This window comes from Pan paniscus, chromosome 2 (genome assembly GCF_029289425.2).
Source record: "Pan paniscus chromosome 2, NHGRI_mPanPan1-v2.0_pri, whole genome shotgun sequence".
In the NCBI taxonomy this organism is placed as follows: Eukaryota; Metazoa; Chordata; class Mammalia; order Primates; family Hominidae; genus Pan; species Pan paniscus.
This window is the reverse complement of record NC_085926.1, coordinates 70082600-70103291: the sequence shown is the minus strand read 5'-3', so window position 1 is coordinate 70103291 and position 20692 is coordinate 70082600. Positions and strand designations below refer to the sequence as shown.

The following is a 20692-nucleotide window of genomic DNA, read 5'->3' as shown; positions in this document are numbered from 1 at the left end:
AAGCAAAGCAGGAGGTAAGGGGAGAAAGATGGGTAACAGATTCTAAACATACTTGTGTGGCCCTAAGAATTAGTTGGTGGGCAACGGGGAGCAAAAAGAGACATTTAAGCAGACAGTAACTGTATTAGTCTGTTTTCATACTGCTGATAAAGACATACCCGAGACTGGGCAATTTACAAAAGAAAGAGGTTAATTGGACTTACAATTCCACATAGCTGGGAGGCCTCACAATCATGGCAGAGGCAAGGAGGAGCAAGTCACATCTTACATGGATGGCAGCAGGCAAAGAGAGAGCTTGTGCATGGAAACTCCCATTTTAAAAACCATTTAGATCTTGTGAGACCCATTCATTATCACAGGAACAGCATGGGAAAGACCTGCACCCATGATTCAATCATCTCCCACTGGGTCCCTCCCACAACATATGGGAATTATGGGAGCTACAAGATGAGATTTGGGTGGGGACACAGAGCCAAACCATATCAGTAACATAATCAGATTTTTATTTCTTAAGTATATTTCGGAGGACATTGTAGATAAAGTTCAGGATTCCACAGGGGGAGATATGAACTTGAAATACATGCATACATAATTCTAATGAATGGACTTGGGAATCTGATGACAGCAGCATTGGAAGGGGTGAATTTTATAAATTTAGATCAGAAAAGCATTCAGAAAGAAATAGACCTTGTATATACACACCAGCACTGGGACCTACTATAGTTTTTCTCTGTATGGGTAAAGAGGGGAGAGAGAATTATTTTATATATAGCAGTTCAGCATACTCATTATAAAGTTAGCATTAAAAGTTTAATGGAAAGGCCAATTTGCCCATTTGCTGCCTGTCCCTGTGAATGGCCTTATTAATAAATAATGCATATTGTTTAATGAAAAAAGTCAAGGTAAAAATATAAAACATTTAAATGGGATGTCTTTACAAAAGGTCATTGCCCTTTCCAAATATTTTTTGATGAGTTCTTCTACCAAGGAAAGTTGTTTTTAAATGCATAGTTAGCATACAATGCATACTCCGGCAACTTAAGAATATCTAAGTGTACTTTGATAGGAATCCAAAGTTGTCTTCAAAAATGTTTACCAAAAGTCAAAATGATGGTCTGCCACTTATGTACTTATAAAGGTCTACAAATAATAATAAACAATAACTTCTCACAAAATAAGAAATTTATCATATGCTGTCCTGGCAGGACAGCAGAAAACAGTTGCTACATCAAAGGAATGTTGAGAGGAGTTGAAAAGAAATTATTTACAAAGATGTGGTCAGGGTTCAGGGAAATCAACAAAGAATGGTGAAACACACCAATGCTAGCAACTGCAGGGAGCTCACTCTTTGACTTGAAGGACTACAAGGAAGGAGTGATTTCCAAAGTAACTGTGAAAAACACCCTCTACTCTCACCCAGCAAACTGCTGGAGTGTTACTTCATTCTCCTTCCACCCTCTTACTCTCTGCTGGAAACCCCCATTGGCCAAACCCAATAGGATGCAATGGATTGACCCACAAAGGTGAACCTCCTGGAGCCAGGAACAGGGTAGAGAAGAATAGAGAGTAGATTGGCAGGGTGAGGGATGGCCAGACAACTGAAAGCATTGAGAATGGGTACACGAAAAACAAAATTCTTATTGGGCATTTCATAATTGAAATAATTCCACCTCCACTGGCCATTATACACACACACACACACATTCACACATATACCCTGGTTCTTCTTATGGAGAAAATAGTTATAAGTCTCGTGTTTTTTTTTTTTTTTTTTTTTTACTAAAATTCAAGCCTTTGATTCTCCTAGTGCCAGTTGAAAGACTGATGTTGTACGTTAGAATTCCAAGCCCAGATGTTTCATCACATGGATAAATTATGTTATTTTCTAACAAATATAGTTACAAGAACTATACTTGCATTTGACCATTATATTAACTGACTGGGCTTGGAGTTGGGAAAGCAGATGGTCAAGTAACAAGTCTAAAATTCTCATGCATCCCTGAAAGTAGTTAAATGTCTCAATGATTTAAAGTGCTTGAGGCTTTAAGTGGTTCATTCAGGAGGCAAACTGAGATCATTCTGTGTCCTTGTCTTTTTTTATCATCACTTGATCACAATCCCTCTAATGAGATGAAGGGCTTCTTCTATGTGAAATAGGGACTCAAGTATGCTTAAAGCAATTGAATTATGTTTCTTTTGTACAGGTGCTTCACCGATTTGCCACCTTTTATATCCCTCAGGATTTGGCTGGGGCAGGAGCTCACTGGTCTTATCCACTACTGAAACCTTAAGAATGAGCATAGTGCTTCCCACACAACAGATACCAAGAAGATATTTTTTTGACTGACAAAATTAATAAATTTTATTTGTTATTTTCTGTCAGATTTTTTTCCATAGGTTATTGGGGGACTGGTGGTGTTTGGTTACATGAGTAAGTTCTTTGGTGGTGATTTGTGAGATTTTCGTGCACCCATCACCCGAGCAGTATACACTGCACCCAATTTGTAGTCTTTTATCACTCACCCCTTTCCCACCCTTTCCCCCTAAGTCCCCAAAGTCCATTGTGTCATTCTTATGCCTTTGCATCCTCATAGCCTAGCTCCCACTTATGAGTGAGAACATATGATGTTTGGTTTTCCATTCCTGAGTTACTTCACTTAGAATGATAGTCTCCAATCTCATCCAGGTCATTGCAAATGCCATTCATTCATTCCTTTTTATGGCTGAGTAGTATTCCATCATATACATATATATATACCACAGTTTCTTTATCCACTCGTTGATTGATGGCCACTTGGGTTGGTTCCATGTTTTCGCAATTGTGAATTGTGCTGCTATAAATACGCATATGCAAGTATCTTTTTCGTATAACGACTTCTTTTCCTCTGGGTAGATACCCAGCAGTGGGATAGCTGAATCAAATGGTAGTTCTACTTTTAGTTTTTTAGGGAACCTCCACGCTGTTTTCCATAGTGGTTATACTGGTTTACATTCCCACCAGCAGTGTAGAAGTGTTCCCTATTCACTGCATTCACACCAACATCTATTATTTTTTCATTTTTTTATTAGGGCCATTCTTGCAGGAGTAAGGTGGTATCACTTTGTGGTTTTGATTTGCATTTCCCTGATCATTAGTGATGCTGAGAAATTTTTGTATGTTTACTTTTTTAATAGATTAACAAATGAACTAGACAGGCAACATAGCACTAGGAAGGACATCTTACTCTAATGCAGAACTTATCCTGTGTCCTGGCTCTATCCTTTTAGCTGTGTATTGTCTTCAGGGAGGTCACTTAACATCTCTGAGTTTCAGTGTCTTCAGCTATGAAATAAGAAGAAAAAAACAGAAAACAATCCTACACAAGGTTGCCAAAGGATCATGGGAAATAATATGTTTGAAACTGTTTGGGAAATGTAAGACATTTACAAACAAACACTATTTTTACTACCGAAGTTGGTTACTGTGATGGTTAAGTTTGTGTGTCAACTTGACTGAACTAATAAGGGATGAATGGTGGCAGGTAAATATTATTTCTGGGGGTATTCATGAGAGTGTTTCCAGAAGAGATTAGCATTTGAATCAGTGGAATGAGTAAAGATCACTCTCATCAACATGGGTGGGTATCATCCAATCTGTTGAGGGCCCAAATAGAACACAAAGCTGGGGAAAAGGCAACTTTGCTGTCTTTCTTAGAGCTGGGACATCCATCTTCTTCTGCCCTTGGGCATTGGTACTCCTGGTTCTCAGACCCTCAGGCTCAAACTGGGACTTACACCATTGACTTCTTTGGGCCTGCAGCTTGCAGACGGCAGGTCATGGGACTTCTCAGCCTCATGATTGTGTGAGCCAATTTTCATAATAAATATTTATATGTACATATATCTTATTAGTTCTTTTTCTCTGGAGAATCCTAATACAGATTTTTGTGTCAAGAAGTGGGCATGTTGCTGTAACAAATGCCTAGAAATGTGGAAGCAGCTTTGGAATTGGGTAATGCGTAGAGGCTGGAAGAGTTTCAAGGTTCATGCTAGAAAAAAAATAAAAACAAAAACAAAAAAAAAACCCTACATTGCCATGAATGTCCCACGAAGGGCAATTCTGATGAAGTCCCAGAGAGAAAGGAGGAAAGTTTGCTGTAGAGGAAACCTCAATCTTCTTAGAGAATTCCAAAGTGGTCACGAACAGAACGTTGGTAGAAATATGGACAGTAAAGGCTATTCTGATGAAGACTCAGATGGAAATGAGGAAGAGGAACATGTTATTGGGCAATGGAAGAAAGGCAATTCTCATTATAAACTGGAAGAGAACTTGGTTGAATTGTGTTCATGTTCTAGTGTTTTGTGGAAGGTAGAATTTGCGAGCAAAGAAATTGGATATTTGGCTGAGGAAACTTTGTTTTTGTAGATCACAGAACTTCATTAAGATAGAATCACTGCTAATTACATAGAAGCTACTTGTCTAAGCCAAAATCCAAGAGGTTAATATAAACTTACAGTTACACAAATTAGAAGCAAATGGCATATTCAAAACCATAAGGAAAGATCCTTATGCCAAGGTGATGAAGGCTGAAGTAAATATGTCTGCACATTTATTTCAAGCTGTTAAAGAGTTTGTGGGTCACTCAGTGGTCCCTTGCATGCAAAAAGTCCAAAGCTCCTCCATGGCATTCTCTTCTTTGTGACTGGAAGGATATACACTCATCACAGAGCTCTAGCCACTCCTGGCCTTTACACATTTCTCCAGCTGCTTGCATTGCTCTCTTTGTGTTGTTAGGGGATCCAGTAATTCCTCCTCTTGCTCTTCCTCCTCCATGAGATCTTCCGACCTGGTCAGCATCTTTCACTCATCTTCCAGCCCCATGTCTGGCTATGGTTCTGAATTCAGCACACTCAAGCAGCAACAGCGGCACCTAATCCACCTCAGAATCCAGAAGGACTTATCAGCTAAGGAAAGTTTTAAGCAGTGTTGAAAGTGCAGTTGGCTTCTCTTGACTGCTTCTTGCAAAGTGTGAGAAGAGAGAAATGACTTACAAAATAATTATTAATGAAAAGGGAAGCAGAACTTAAAGATTTAGACAATTCTCAGCCTATTCATGTTAGAAAAAAAATGAGAAAGCCTGTATGGAAGAGAACATGAAGGGTGTGACCAAATTTGATAAGGAAATTAGCATGGATCAGCTATCTCAATGGAGCCAGGTGCTATTCATCAGGACAATAGGGAGATTAGTCAGCCATCTAAATAGAAGTCCAAATAAGATGTATTGCACATTCTATTGTCCAATACAATGGAAGAATGACCCCAAAGACATTTTGGAGAACATCAAGGCTATACTTAAAATCACAGGCCAAGAATTCAAACACCCAGGGGGCCGAGCAATTTCAAATGAGGGGCCACTACTGTTCAGCACATCACGTCATGGGCTTCCTTACCCCAAACTCCATAACCGTACTCCTCAATCACTCCAGGTATGAGTCCCATGTGCTGCACCCAGCAAAGCTGTAGAGGCATGGCTGCCTCCACCTAGATTTTAAATTATGCCACAGGACCCAGACAGAGGGCTGCCTGTGGGGAAAAGCCATTGCAAGGAGCCCCAACAAGGACAATGGCCAGCAAAGCCATGGGGTAGGGCTACCCAGAGTCATGGGTATGGGGCTGCAACCACAGTGGGTCCTGAAGACAGGACCACTGTCCCAGTGGGTCTGGATAAGCCAAAGAAAATTATTCTCAAGACTTAAGGTTTGGTTGGGTGTGGTAGCTCATACCTAGAATCCCAGCACCTTAGGAGGCCAAGGTGGGAGGATAACTTGAGGCCAGGAGTTCAAGACCAGCCTGGACAATATAGCAAGACCCCATCTCTACAAAAAGTTTAAAAGTTAGCTGGGTGTGGTGTCATGTGTCTGTAGTCCTAGCTACTCAGATTTTATTTTTCATACTAAGTCTCTAATATCCAGTATAGATTTGATACTTATAGCACATCTGGAATAGCACATTTCAAGTGTGGTTAGTGATTACTGTATTGAAGAGTGTAGTTCTGTAATGAAGATATATCAAAATGTATTAATTTACACAATTTCAAATAAGGCAGGAGGGTCACTTGAGCCTAGGAATTTGAGGTTACAGTGAGCTATGATTGCACCACTTCACTCCTGCCTGGGTGACAGTGTGAGACTCTGTCTCTAAAAAGCTTTTTTACTTAAAAAGACTCAAGGTTTAATGTTGTTTGCTCTCCCACCATTATATTTTGGAAGCACATTATATGTTTGATTTCACGGATTCACAGCCAAAGAGCAACATGATTCAGAATGAATCATACCTTGAGTCTCACTCATACCTAATTTAGATGATATTTAGATAGGACTTTGGACTTTAAACATTTAAGTTGATGCTAGAATGAGATAAGACTTTGGGGGCTATTGATATAAACTGAATGTATCTTGTGTGTGAGAAAGACATGATTTGGGGAGAACAAAAGCAGAATGCAATGGACTAAATGTTTATGTCCCCCCATGATTTCATATATTAAAATTCTAGCCACCTAGGTGATAGTATTAAAATGTAGGGCCTTTGATAAGTGATTAGGACATAAGAGCAAAGCCCTCATGAATGGGATTACAAAAAAGCCTCTAGAGACATCTCTCACCCCTTCTGCCACGTGAGGTTACAGGGAAAAAACAGCCACCTAGGAAGTGGGTCTCTGAATCTGCCAGTCCCTTGATCTTGGACTTCCCAGCCTCCAGAACTATGAGAAACCAATTTCTGTTGTTTATACGTTATCCAGTTTTATGATATCTTTGTTATAGCAGCTGGCACAGACTAAGCCAGTTACCACACAAACAAACAAAAAATGGGGATTTTATTTAATACAGATTTTAAAGTGCCAATGAAAATGTTATTTCTTCTATGAAGAACACAAAAAACTTTTTGTGACAAACTACAATCAGCATGCTTTTACATTTGAATCTCATTCCCAAAACAAATTTCTTGTATCTATTAAAATTAATAGTGCACATCTTTTATTCAGCAATTCCTCTTCTGGGACTCTATATTTCTTAGAAATAAATATTTATAAGGATAGCAATGCTTATAACGACAATAGCAACTTGGAACAACATGAATGTATATTAGCAAGCTATATATTTAAAAACTGTGATATATCTGCAGTACAGAACTACACTGCCCAATACAGTAGTCACTAGTCACATGTGAAATGTGTCTATCCAAGATGTGCTAGAAGTGTAAAATCTATACTGGATATTAGAGACTTATGGTAAAAAATAAGTGTGCAAAAAATTTCAATAATGTTTTATATTAAGTACATGCTGAAATGATAATGTTCTAGTTAACTAAAACATAAAATGTTAAAATTAATTATTCTTATTTTAAAAACTGTGGCCATTAGAAAACTTACAATTACACTTCTGGTTTGCATTGTATTTCCATTGGACAGTGTAAGTGTAGACTGGGAACTGGCAAATGTTTTCTGTAAAGAGCCAGAAAGGAAATATTTTAGGTTTTGCAATATTCCTGTTGCAACTACTCGAGTGAGTTGAGACAATATGTAAAAAAAATGAGCATGATTGTGTCCCAATAAGACTTTTTGTATGGACACTGTGATTTCAATTTCATCTAATTTTCACATCAAGAAATACTATTCTTCTAATTTTCCCCCAATCATTCAAAAATGTAAACACCATTCTTAGCTCATAAACCATATAAAAATAGGCAATAGGACAAATTTGGCCCATAAGTCATAGTTTGCTAACCTCTTCTATAAACTCTCGAGGAGTTATTTTAAAATAAATTAGACCTATCTGTACTATACATACTTTCTCTAAACAATATATTGCAAAGTAGTATGTAGAGCATGATTTTACATTTGTAAAAAAGGCAAAATTATTATATTTATATGTTTACCTAATTCTATATGACCAAAGGACTATAGAAGGATACACACCAAACTGTTTAACTTGTTACCATTGGACGTAAGATGGGAGACAAAAAAGAAAAATCTGTAGCTTTTGGTTTTGTGTCTATGGGTTTCCTGGATCACAGCAATTCTTTATGACTCATAATATTGTGATAAAATAAAAGGTACATAAATTTCAAAAAAAGTTTTATCATATACACATAAAGACTGTTATTGAAATGTTGATATTATTGTTTATTTCCTTTGAATATGTTTTCTGTTGATCATAACTATAAAAACTAAGGAGAAAAACTTAGATCAAAACAAAACTTCAATGACATAAAATGTCTTAAGTTAAAGATATTGTTGCCCTTCAAATTCTACACTTTGCATTAGTAAGTATAGTTAAACCTTATCTGACCTCTTGATAAAATACAGTATTCTCCTAAGCTATTTTTATTTCAGAAAATACTTAATACATGTCTCTACTTTCAGTTTATACCAGCTATCTATTACTGCATGGCAAATTACTCCCCCAAAATTTAAAGGTCTGAAGCAAAAAGTAAACATTTACTATCTCACACAGTTTCTGTACGTCAAGCATTCAAGAACCGTTCAGCTGTTGGTTCTGGCTCACAGTCTCTCAAGAGGCACAGACAAGCTGTCAGCCAGGGCTGCAATCATTTGAAGGCTTGACTGGGGCCAGAGGATTCATTTCCAAGTAGTTCACTCAGATGGCTATTGGCAAAGGCCTCAGTTCCTTGACACATGGACCCCTCCATAGATCCACTCAATGTACTCATGTCATAGCAGCTGGCTTCCCCCAGGATGAGGGTACAAAAGAGAGGAAGGTAGAAGAAAGCTATAATGCCTTTCATAGTCTAGACTTGGGAGTCACACAACCACAATAACTTTTTGGTGAACAGCTCAGTTCTATTCAGCGTGGGAGGGGACTACACAACGGTGTGAATACCAGGAAGCAACAATCATTGGGCACCATCTTGGAAGCTGGCTACTACACACCTTCCCCAGACATATTCACCAAAATAGCTATGGGCATGGCCTTAAATCTAACAATTAACCATGTTTTACAAATAAAAATCTGATTAAAATATTCCAGTTTTGTGTGGAGATGTATTGCAGGGAAAAACCTTTACATTATATTGAAAGTATATTTAAACTACAACTTAACTATAACAACCGACAAATCAGTGCAAAAAAAAAACACTTAGAGAACACAGGGTATTTTATAAAAGCAAATTATCTAGCTGCATAAGCCACATGCTCAAGTGATTAAACACAAGAAGCAAGGCATTAGATGGAGAAAAATGGTATAGTAAAAATGAACTGCTTCAGCTTATTAGTGTCTTGACAAAGTGTATACATAAAATAGAAAGTACAGAATTTCATTTGGTAAAATATCAGGTTATTACATAACATATAGAATATATTTTTGGAAAAGGAATTTTATGTATGGAAAGAAGACTAGGAGGACATGCACTGATATTAACCGTGGGTGTCTCTGGATATTAGATTGAACAGGATTGCTTTCCTTTGGCTTATGTGTTTTTATCTTTTATGTCCACAGAAAATATGCATCAATCACTTTAATGAGAAAAAGACTTATGCAAAAATGCCCATTGTCTGTTTTTTTCCGGCTTGCATTAAGGTATTTCTGCTCTCTAAGTTCCCTTTTGAAGAATTTTGGGATTCATAAGTCATTCTTACAAACCCAAAAAGGGTAAATTACCCATTCTAATGTTTATTCCTGAGGCTATAAGAAGCTAATTGTGAATAGGTGAAATAATAGATAAATTTCATTTACATTAACTTACTTTTATGCTCAGTAAGGTCAAAGGTACATATTTTGTTCCTTTCTGGTCCATAAAATATAGATTGCTATTTTCAAAGTACATCAACAGTGGTAATAGCTATTCCCATTAGTCAGTCATATAATCTTATGAAATATTGACATGATAAAACAATGCAACTGAGAAAAAACCAATAAGACCATAGGTTTTATTGACAAATAAATGCACAGGTTTAAATTGTCTCTCACCACCTTTATACCTGATTGACATGTTATCAGAAAAATAAAGATTTAAGCTGGCCAAGATCAATGATTTCAAAATGATTCTTTAGTGCAGATAAAAATACAAATTCAATTCAATTCTAATTCATATTTGGGTTCATGCCACTTTGACAGTTACATTTTATGGCAAAATGTACTTTAATTTTATTCAAACCATTTTCCAGCTTTTCTTAGAGATTCACTTTTTAATTTATGATACTTCCTTGCCCAATTCAAGCTTCATTCACTTTTAGATACTTTGGAAAGATAAATAACTGACACACACTGCCATTCATGAGTAATGTACCGCCTGTATCCTAAGAAAATAAAATAGGTGGCCAAAGAGATATATTTGTTTTAGAAATAAATATGTATCATATGTATAAGTAATAAAATAACAATGAATTAGAAATATGTCATAAAAATGCTTTTCTATTTTACTGAGATTAAATTATATACTGTAATATATACATTTAAAGAATGAAATACCTTAGTTGTGTCTTAAGCTAAATATAACTATGCTTGTATGTAAAGCATGCAAGTTAAGTCATATGTTTACACTTTATTTGTTTGCTACTTTCAGTATATATCCATTGGGAAATATTTTATTTGGCTGGCAAATATTGTATCATTGCAACTGTAGTCAACAAAAACACTTGAAATGCAGGGATACCTCCATGTAGTACTTAACACTTTTTCGTAGGTCATACTGAGTACTTTTTATTAAAAAAAAAAAAAGTTAAAAAAATCATTTATTGAATACTTTCTATGTATCAGGAACACTACTGGGCACAAACTTCTTCACATACATCATTTCATTTAATTTTTTTTTTTTTTTGAGATGGAATCTCGTCCTGTCACCCAGGCTGGAGTGCAGTGGCACAATCTTGGCTCACTGCAACCCCCGTCTCCCAGATTCAAAAAGTTCTCTTGCCTCAGCCTCCCAAGTAGCTGGGATTACAGGCACCTGCCACCATGCCCAGCAAATTTTTTTTTTTTTTTTTTTTGTATTTTCAGTAGAGACGGGGTTTCACCATGTTGGCCAGACAGGTCTCGAACTCCTGGCCTCATGATCTGCCTGCCTTGGCCTCCCAAAGTGCTGGGATTACAGGCATAAGCCACCGCACCTGGCCCATTTTGTTTAATTTTACAACCACCTAGCAAGGTAGAAAATATTGTCTTCACTTTACAGATGAGGAAACTCACATCAGTCTGAACCCAAAGCCTGGATTCTTACCTGCTATACCTCAGAAAATTAATTAACATGTGGATCATATATTTATGACTGAGTAAGGAAAAAACAACTGTTTTTCCTCTCTTTACTCACACTCCTTCAGTACACATCAATTCTTTGACAGACACCAACTGCCCAAAGTTTAACTCAACTGTGCCCTACAACTTAGGTTAATTTTGAGACTATCTATGTGGAGACAGTGTCAGACCCCACAGGTTAAGAGCTCATTCCCACAAGACTACCCACACTTCAGATACCAGTCACAAGCCCCAGACTGTGACCTGTGCTTCTAACTCACCAGCTATAAATTGAAGGACTCCCATAACCTCCCTTTGGGCTCAATCATTTGTCAGAATAGCTCACTGAACTCCAGGAAACATGTTACTTACATTTATGATCTATTGTAAAAGGATGCAACTCAGAAACAGCCAAACAGAAGAGATGCTTAGGGCAAGACATGGGGGACGGGGGCAGAGTGTCCATGCCTTCTCCAGCAGGTCATCCTGCATGTGTTCAGCAGCTCGGAAGCTCTCTGAACCCTGTCCTTTTGCGTTTTTATGAAGGCTTCCTTATGCGGGCCTGATTGATTAAATCATCAGCCATTGGTAATCAACTCAACCTTCAGTCACGAAGTGGGGCTGAAAGTTACAACTCTCTAATCACATGACTGGTTCCCCTAGAAACCAGCCCCCACCCTGCAGCTATCTAGGGGCCACCAGCCATTAGTCATCTCATCAGCATGTAAAAAGACATATCACTTCAGAGATTCCAGAGGTTGTAGAAGCTGCGTGCTAGAAAATGGGGGTTGGAAGGATATATTTCTTATAATATAATATTATAATCACAATATCACAGTGCCCTACATACTTGTTTCTCTCATTTATTCACAGGTGAGACCATTAACAGACACTATTCACCTGGTAGCAAACACTCATGTCTAAGTCAGCGATGGGAATGTACATTTGCCTTTATAAGATCTGCCTTACAAAGCTCATCTTTAAAGAAACTTCAAACATTGCACATTGATTGTCAACTGAAGAATGACAAGGTTCATAAATTGTTTTTTCTTTTTTCTTTTTTTTTTTTTTAGGGTCTCATCGTGTTGCCCAGGCTGATCTCGAACTCCTGAGCTCAAGGGATCCACCTGCCTTGGCCTCCGAAAGTGCTGGAATTATAGGCATGAGCCACCGCACCCAACCCAAGGTTCCTAAATTTAGAAAGGAGAGTTTTATTTCTCATAAAGGTTGCAGCCTGCAAGATGGCCATTCTGACAGGCTGGAAAATGTAGCTTCCTGCCAGAAGCCAAAAACAGGCACCTTGAGGTTGGGAAGAATAAGACAAGGATATATGTTGATAGGGGTTACCAACTACACATATCCCACAGATTACAGGAGGAGCTGTGAACATTTGTGAAGTGGAGGCATGGGCATGTGTAGTAGGCTAACATGTACACAGCATGTATCTCATGTTCACTTTGGGGTGGAGACTTAACATTTAAATGTATTACAGTTAGGCCCTATACAGCCAAATGTGAAGCAGAGGACAAAAAGGCCCTCTGTGCATAGCCTTCAAAGACTGTCCAGAACCATCTCATGGTCAACGGTCTTTTATCAGGAAGAAATGCTGGTTGGCTGCTGTATTGAAGTCACAAAAAGGAGGGGCAGCATCAGGCAGTTGGTTGATATCAGTGGAGGACCCAGTCTTTCAAAAGGACTGGTTTTGTTTAACCCTTAGGGAAGAAAGCCTAATGGTGTTTAGTGAGGGAGGGGATATAATGAGGTGTGTCTGACTTCCTACCCTGCCATGGCTAAGAACTCAGTTTTTAAGGTTTCTCTAGGGTCCCCTTGGCCAAGAGGGGGTCCTTTCAGTCATTTGGGAAGCTTGGAATTTTATTTTTATTTCTCAATATCATCTCCTATTTATTCTCTAGATCTGATTATAGGTAGGCTACTTGTAAGCATGATCGAGAATTGCAAATCCTGACCATGCATAGTGTCTCACGCCTGTAATCCCAACACTTTGGGAGGCTGAGGTGGGTAGATCAATTGGGATCAGGAGTTCTAGACCAGCAATTTAGTGAGACCCTACCTCTACTTAAAAAATCAAAAAAACTAGCTGGGTGTGGTGGGGTATGCCTATAGTCCCAGTTCCTCAGGAGGCCGAGGTGAGAGAATCATTTGAGTTTAGGAGGTTGAGGCTGCAATGAGCCATGATCATGCCACTGGGCTCCAGCACCAAAGTGAAACCCTCTATTTTTTTTTAATTGCAAATTCTATTGCCTTGCATTAACTAAACCCTGTTCTTCCTGTTCATCATTGGAGTAAGATAAATAAGAGAAGGAAATAATGGACACGAAGGCAACTTCCCAGTATTCACCCTGCCCCAGACAACTGGCTGAGCCAATCATGTTCATTTCATAGTCTAGTAAATAAGAATTTTCAGCTTACAATGAGATAGCAGGGAAAACCTCATGGGGTTGGGGATTGCTTTTAAGCAAATTTCCTACTCCTAAGAGAGAACCACAGAAGTCTCTTTCTTCTAGACATAATTTTGACTGTATAGGAAACTTGCAACTTTCAAAAGCATCCTGCTTTTAGACTAAAATAATGCTATCCTGAGAATGCTCTATGAATTCAAAGAGTCTGAGTTCCTCAATGATATCGCTGAGCCACTCAGAATACCAGACTTAAAGCTCGTCTGACTTCTGGGCTCTGTTAAGTGAGATGATATATCTTCTATTTTTAAAACTGGCTTAAGTTAAGTTTCTGTTACTTGCAGTCAAAAAGTACCCTATTTTATACCAGTGGTAACCAAACAATGGTTATATACTTATTTGGGCATTCAATATTATTCTTAACTGACCAGAGTTTCATTTAATATAATTGAATAATAAACTATCCCAAAACCTAGTGGCATAAAACAACCAGTTATTGTACTCATAGATTCTGTAGGTCAGGAACTTGGACAGAGCACAGAGAGAATAGCATGTCTATGCTCCATGATACCTGAGGCCTGAGATGGAGGCCTAAAAATCTTTGAAGTCTTTAGAGTCCTTGAAGATTGAGGTCTTGATCATCTAAAAGTTCATTCACTAGCATGGTTTTGTTAGCTATTGGCTGAGAACCTAGTTGAAGGTGTTGGCTAGAACATGTTCACCTGGCTTCTCCATGTGGCCTGGGCTTCCTCAAAACATGATAACTGAGTTCGGTTCCACAGGTGTGCATCCCAAGAGGGAGTGAGGGCCAAGCAGAAGCCACATCACCTTTGATGTGCTAACTTCAGAAGTCACCCAGTGCCACCTCCATTGCATTCTATAGCTCAGGACAGTTACCAAGTTACATCCAGTTTCAAGCAGAGGGAACAAAGAAATGTCATTATCACGTTGTAAGAATAGCATACAGCATGGGATGTATATTTGTATGGCCAACTTTGGAAATGCCATCTGCCACAGTTTGCTTCTGGCCACAATAATTCACAACCCTAGCACATGCAAAATATACCATTCCTCTCTTGAAACCCTCAAGTCTTATTGCAGTATCAGCTCAAAGTCCATGATCTTGTCGCCACAATCACCTCAGGTCCATGTACAGACGTGGCTCCTCAGATGCAATTCTTTGACTTACAGCTGCTCAACTACATTCGTCTCCATCTTAAGACTGTTAATCAATGAGACAATTTATCTATTCCAGAAACATTCAACATTCAATGGTGGGACAGCTGTAGACTCCCTGCTAAGAACAGCCCTATTCATAAAGAGGGGGCATGGGAGACTGTCATCACTGTTTCACCACAGTTCTAAAATTCAAACAGGTGTATATTGCCATTCCATTGATTAGAGGGGCTCTTACCACATACACACAAAGGGTTACTTCCTTGTGACATAATGGATGTGTTAATTTGCTCGAGTATAGTAACCATTTCACTATGTATAAAGTATATCAAAACATCATGTTGTACAGCTTAAATATATAATATTAAATAAATAATGTTTTAAAGTAAAATAAAATAAAGTCTAACCGTTTTCAAAGTGGCAGAACAAAGGCCCCATCTCTTGATGGAACAGTGTCCATATCATATTTTAAAAAGAGAATGTGGGATGGAATATATAGCTATAGCTATACATTCATTCATTATGGAAAATACAATCTGCTGCAACTAGCTCAGAGATATGTTTAATTAGGGTTAGTTTCATATCTATAGACCATAATCTATAAGCAGTCCCAGGATCATTGAATAAAATGCACTTGCTGGATAAAAGATCTAAGTCTGACTACCAGCTGGGTCATCAAGAATAAGATTCAATCCCTTTGTAGGCCTCATTACTCTTACTTATGAAAGATATATTTAAAATAGGCCATCCCTAACGTTGTTTCCATGTCAAACATATACTATCACACATTTATTTTAAAAGATACTCGAATGTTTTCCACCAATTGCTGTTTATCTGATGTTTACTTAATTTTGCTTAAACATCAGTATCCTCATCTGGGAAATGAGTGCAATCATAAAAATGTTTATCTTTTAAGGTTGTTATGGAAATGAAATGATATATGTCAAAAAGCTTAAAGTAAAACCTGGAACACAGTAAGTACTTAATAAATGTTTTCCGTTATTTAACAGAAAATTGCGTCACATTTGACAACCACACTAGTTTGACCACTTGGAAAGCTTATCAGTTACAAAAGAAGTTACTTTTATCAAAATGTTAAATCAGAAGATAGAGACACAGGCCAGATACATATAATCCCAGTATCCAATAAATGTGAAAGGAAATTGCTCTTTTCTGTTATTTTTAATAGAAAATATTTATTGGTGCCAGACCGGGTGTTAAAGATTTATATGCATTTGATGCTCACATAAACCTTATAAGGCAGTTTTTAAATTGAAAATTGCTATATTTACCTACTCCGTGAAATATTACTTTCTACACTGCTACAAATTCTCTACATTTTTCATACTTTTCACTTTCCTGCACTACCAGATATACCAGGCAAAAATGTTTAAGAGAGATACTGAGGGTTATTAATAGACATCATTAGTAATAAACCACAATGTTAATTTCATGCCCCAAATGCTTCTTATCTTGCTCCTAATTGAAAAGAATTCCTTGTCTGGACCTCTCAGGTTCATGTCAGCCCCAAAACATAGCCAAGGATTGGTTCCCTTTATTAAAGAGTCAGACAATCGAAAGATGAGTAGGAAAGGGCAACCTTTCAAATAAGAATTTCTAAAATAAGAGGAAAAAATTTCTGAAAGAGGATAGATAGGGAAATCTCCCATAATCATATGATGTCTTTATTCCAATCATGAGAGTCCGTATTTCAATCATTGTCTTTTGAATTATCAGGCTACCTTTTAAAATATGAAATGGTTTAAAATATTAAACTGGATTCCTGACCTGGGACTTTTTGGAGCTAATATTTGTTGGGAATCTCCAAGCAGGGTCTGAAGTATATATTTAACCTCAAAACTCATTTTTATTTTTCTTGCTGGACTAGTATTTATTGGAACATTCAGGGACTGTCAAGGTGAACTTATCAGTAATATACACATTCTTGGCAGCTATTCAGATGGAGAAATGGTAGTTTTGGTTCGGGAGAGGAATAAGGGGAATTGAGGCACTTCTTGTGTAGACAGTCTTAGATGGAGTGACTTACTGCAGCACTCCAAATGTCAGGATCAGCCGGAAGGCAAGAATGCCTAGAAACTGGGAACAGGAAGAGGGATGCTCCCCCAGACACATTTAAATCACTTTACACTATTTCCTTTGATCCTACATACTTCTGCGGGCTATTCCATTCACTCAACATATAAACTGTAAAATGATGCCTGACCCAGGAACGTTATCCATTCTGGTCCTTACTAATCCTTGTACTCCAGAGTATGAACTATCATCTATAAAATGTGGGGCATGGTTGGGCACAGTGTCTCATGCAGTAATCCCAGCACTTTGGGAGGCCAAGGCAGGCGGACTACTTTAGGTCAGGAGTTAGCGACCAGCCTGGCCAACATGGTGAAACTTCATCTCTACTAAATATACAAAAATCAGCTAAGCATGCCAGCACGTACCTCTCTACTTGAGAGGCTGAGGCACAAGAATAGCTTTAAACTGGGAGGCAGAGGTTGAAGTGAGCCGAGATTGCACCACTGTGCTCCAGCCTGGGTGACAGAGCAAGACTTTGTCTCAAAAAAATAGAACAAAATGTGGGGCATGGACTAATTTAGTTATGGCAAATAGGAGTCATTCCACTTGCAGATGCTGATCAATCCTAGTAGCTTCCATTTATATTTGTTAATAAAAATAAATTTTTCGAAGACATGAGATCCTATATCTCATTGGTAGTAGGATAGGAAATGGAGCCATTATCAACTTCCCTGGTCTGCCTAGAGTTTAGGTGTGGAGAATGAAAACATGCGGCCCCTTGTCTGCCATCCAGCACCAGGGACTCATTAAGTTCTGATAATTTATGATCCTGACCCTGATAAACACCCATGGGCTGCTGTTTGCTGGGGATTGTACCACTGTCTTCCCTAGAAGGAAGAATGTAGTAAGAGGATCCTGAAAGTTGAAAATAATAATAGTGATGATAAAGTATGGATATAAACATTTTATTCTTTCCTTTAGAATAAAAATAAATGACATCTTATATCATTATTTGGGAAGCTTTGCTTTAGATACCAATTTCTCTGAAACATAGAAGTCCACACTCTTAAGTGGTAGAGCCTTTGTCATAATTTAAAACATTCATTCACATAAGTATAATATATGCTACCCATCTTGGACAGTTCAAAATGTTCCACTTAATTTTATTTGATTAAAAGCCTAATTTTGGCCAGGCACAGTGGCTAACTCCTATAATTCCAGTACTTTGGAAGGCCAAGACAGGCAGATCAGGTGAAGTCAGGAGTTCGACCAGCCTGGCCAACATGGTGAAACCCCGTCTCTACTAAAAATAGAAAAATTACCCAGCATAGTGGCACATGCTTGTAATCCCAGCTACTTGGGAGGCTGAGGTGGGAGGATCGCTTGAACCCAGGAGGCAGAGGTTGCAGTGTGTAGAGACTGTGCCACTGCACTCCAGCCTAGGCAACAGAGAAAGATTCCATCTCAAAAAAAACAAAAAACAAAAACAAAAACAAAACCTAACTTTCTTGCCCAGCTTTTCACAATTAATCTTGATATATAAAACAGTGAGTCCCACATGTCTCTGGGCCAATTTTTGCTTGAAAATGCCAGCTCTCTATCAGCCATTTGCAATATCAAGGGGATGCACAAGCTCCTCCTCACTTTCCCTGCCTCGGCCGACCGAACCCTTCTGGTGAGGCACCTGCCAGCTGAGCTGACCGCTGAGGAGAAAGAGGACTTGCTGAAGTACTTCAAGGCACAGTTGGTGCATGACCTGTCAGATAAGGGGCAGCTGAAACATACAGCTTTTGCCACATTCCCTAAAAAGCAGCTATAAAGGCATTGACAAGACTCCATCAGCTGAAACTTTTAGGTCATACTTTAGTCTTTGAATTTGCAAAAGAGCAAGATCAAGTTCACCCCCCATGTCCCACTTCAGTCTCTGAAAAAAAAAAAAAAAAAAAAGGTCTGATGACCCTGTTGAAGACAATAAAGAAAAGAAAGAATTTGGTTATTTAACAGTAGAAAATGGAATTACACCAAACCATGGGCTCACTTTTCTTAATTCATGCCTCAAGTATATGTACCCACCACCTTCCAGCACAATCCTAGCAAACAGAGTAAATGCTTTGGCAAGCATGCCTAAGTTCTATGTACAGGTCCTTCATCTTATGAATAAAATGAATTTGCCCACAGCTTTTAGATCAATTACTGCACGGCCTCCCATCTATGAAGACCATATGCCATTGCATCCACCTCTTCCACCCACATCTCCTCAGCCACCTGAGGAACCTCCTTGGCCAGAAGACGATGAGGAATTATCTAGTGAAGAATTAGAAGATGACAGCAGTGATGATGAGGACCAACAGAGAATGAACAAACTAATGGAACTAGCAAATCTTCAGCCCCAAAGACCCAAAACAATAAGGCAGCGCCATGTGAGAAAAAAGAGAAAAATAAAGGATATGCTGAACATACTTTCGTGTCCTTCACAAAACAGTTTACATCTAGTGCTGTTACCTTCGGATGTATTTGACCAACCACAATCTGTAGGTAATAAAAGAATTGAATTCCATATATCTACCGACATGCCAGCTGCATTTAAGAAAGATTTAGAGAAGAAAGAAAATTGTGAGAAAAAAATAATGATCTACCTGTTACTGAAGCTGATGCATCCAGTATAGGATTTGGAAAAATCTTTCCCAAACCTAATTTGAACATCACAGAAGAGATTAAAAAAGACTCTGATGAAATGCCATCGGAATGTATTTCTAGAAGGGAATCGGAAAAGGACAGAATTTCTAGAGAAGAAATGGAAACACTTTCAGTTTTCAGAAGTTATGAACCTGGTGAACCAAACTGTAGAATTTATGTAAAGAATTTAGCTAAACATGTTCAAGAAAAGGACCTTAAATATATTTTTGGAAGATATGTTGACTTTTCATCAGAAACACAGTAGATCATGTTTGATATATGTTTGATGAAAGAAGGTCGTATGAAAGGACAAGCTTCCATTGGACTTCCTAATGAAAAAGCAGCAGCAAAAGCCTTAAAGGAAGCTAATGGATATGTGCTTTTTGGAAAACCCATGGTGGTTCAATTTGCTCGATCTGCTAGACAAAAACCAGATCCTAAGGAAGGAAAAAGAAAGTGTTAAAAATTAATAAAGGTTTCTTTTGAATCCTGTGTCTTTCAAGGGCTTTCCAACTTGGACAGGAAGAAATTGACCACCTGGACTATGGAACTGTGCGTAACAGCTTTGAAAGTATATTTAAAAATTAAATACATATGCCTTTAAATCAGTGTATTGGAACTATATTATATGTATTTTAATGACCTTCCTCAAATATAATAAATTATTTTCTTTTTCTTTCTTTCTTTCTTTTTTTTTTTTTTTTTTGAGATGGAGTCTCGCTCTGTTGCCCAGGCTGGAGTGCACTGGCACGATCTTGACTCACTGCAAGCTCCGCCTCCCGGGTTCACGCCATTCTCCTGCCTCAGCCTCCCAAGTAGCTGGGACTACAGGCGCCCGCCACCACACCCAGCTAATTTTTTTCTGTATTTTTAGTAGAGACGGGATTTCACTGTGTTAGCCAGAATGGTCTTGATCTCCTGACCTTGTGATCCGCCCGCCTCAGCCTCCCAAAGTGCTGGGATTACAGGCGTGAGCCACGGTACTCGGCCACAGGTACAGTATTTTAAGTCTAATAATAAAAGAATGCTTACATGTCAGGTAAAAATGTTATCAACTAACATTATAACACTTGGAAATTTTTTGTATATGTGATTCCCTAGTACCTAATTACTGGACGAGCTTTTTAAAAATACGCATTTCTCCCGCAAATGATAAAAAG

The 20692-nt window shown here is 38.2% G+C and overlaps 2 pseudogenes; one reads left to right on the top strand and one right to left on the bottom strand.

Annotated features, from left to right (window-relative positions):
- Positions 1–4589: 4589 nt before the first annotated feature.
- On the bottom strand, positions 4590–4861 carry LOC112439295 (cytochrome b-c1 complex subunit 6, mitochondrial-like; annotated as a pseudogene).
- Positions 4862–17449: 12588 nt separating this feature from the next.
- LOC100967397 (RNA-binding region-containing protein 3-like) lies at positions 17450–20586 on the top strand (annotated as a pseudogene).
- The last annotated feature ends 106 nt before the right edge of the window (positions 20587–20692 follow it).